Raw genomic sequence first — 1,873 nt, 5'->3', positions numbered from 1 at the left:
TTTTTTTTTCTGCTCTGGAAGCGGCTGGAACTTGGTGCTCTTGTCGGTGGAGGGGCTTCAGTAGAGATGCCAGTGAAGTATCTCTTTCAGATGGGTCCTCGGTGAATGCTGGCTTCCACGAGGTAGGCTTGCTCCGAAGACGGAGATATAGCTGTCCTCTAGCTAGGGTTGAGTCAGTCATGCTGGAATCCATGTGGAAGGGTCTTTGTTCTGAAAAATAGGATAAAACTTTTGCTCCTTTTGGTTAATAATATATTTAAAATACTAGAATCAGAAAACAGATGAGAGGAGATTTGAGGCAAGTGATTAAAAGCAAGGTTAATATCAATCAATCCGGTGCTAAAGTTTCTGCAGTCGGCCGTACCTGAGAAATTTAGCTTGGCGGTTAATTGAAAACTGTTGGGGAAAAAATGGCATTAGCAGAGTTCAGGGAGAGAAAGAAGCAGACAAATGAATCCATTCTAAAGGTTCCTGCGTTTGCCAAATTACTACAGTAGGTGTCAGTAGAAAGGACAACAGGGTCATAGGGAGCAGAACCCTATAGGCACTTAACTTGATTTACAATAGCTTAGCCTCAACAGGTTTCAATCTTTAATAGCCTCGGGTCAGGGAGAGATTCCTTGAAAAACTGCAGAGGTCTGAGAAAGGGCCCCCGCTCTAGGCCGGGTGTCCAGAGCATTGCAAAATTAATTCCACAGGGGAAAAGGCTTTTACTGAAACTCGCTTAGGTTTGTGTTGCTGATAACACTCTGCCATTTACCATGTATCTGAATTCACAGGTCTTTCACCTATTTTAAAAGCCAATTGAGTTAAACGATCCACGTAGGAATTTCCAGAGGTTAAGGGACCTGGTAAATGAGTATGTGCTCGTAAATGCCCTACAAAATAGGGAAATTTGCATTTTGCACTAAGATTTGTAAGGTAAACAATAAATCATTAATGGAAGTTTTATCAAAATTGATAACTGCAGTTTCCTTATCAGGAAACAGACAAGATACGTGTTGCGAGTCAGTGTAAAGATTAATAGGACAATAAGTAAAGACCTCAAAAACTTTTATGACAACAAAAATCTCTACTTTCTGGGTGGAAGAAAAAGTAGTAAGGAAGACCTGCATAGCGTCGAGGCTAGCAAAGGCAGTCCTCCCATTGGAAAAACCGTTTGAAAAAACAGTCAGTCCTTCTGTGAGGATGAGAGCACTAAAGGCTGAAGGAAAAATTATTTTCTGGGTCTGTAGGAATGCCAAGGGAAAATCATCTGAAAAATTAAGAAACCACTCAAATTTCTCACTGGTACAGGGGAGAATTATATTGTTAAAATCTTGCCCCAAAATCTCTCTACTGCGTTTGCCTTTGATGGTTAAAATCTTAAGGGGACGACCTCTTTTAATTCTTTCTACCCAAAAAACCAAATCACTAGAGCCAAAAGCAGCATTATTTCGAGGGGTTTTGGTGAGGAACATGCCTCGTTTAACTAGAGGTAACAAAAGTAATTGAGCAATGCATTGCCCAGCATGTATCTGTTGAGTTTTTGTAGGAGGCTTAGTTAAGATGTTTAATTCTCCAGTATAATCTGCATCTATGACTCCGGGGATGACAAGGATTTCTTTTAAAGAGGCAGAGCTTCTTCCAATAATTAAACTTACAGTTTCGGGTGGGGGAGGCCCAAAAACACTAGTTGATATTTTTGTAACTGGTGAGTCTGGAGTCAGTATGGCTGAGAACTTACTGCTGGGGCTTGCACCTCCCCCTCTTTGTTTTAACTGAGGGGGGATTCCCGCCAAACTTCCTTGTCACATGGCTGCACTCGCCACACTTTGGGCCAGAGCTGGGGAAAAAACCTTTATTGAAGCACTCTCAAGTTTCGGTTTATAAT

Source organism: Chrysochloris asiatica, unplaced genomic scaffold, assembly GCF_000296735.1.
Source record: "Chrysochloris asiatica unplaced genomic scaffold, ChrAsi1.0 scaffold00186, whole genome shotgun sequence".
NCBI lineage: Eukaryota > Metazoa > Chordata > Mammalia > Afrosoricida > Chrysochloridae > Chrysochloris > Chrysochloris asiatica.
Note: the sequence above shows the minus strand (reverse complement) of the source record.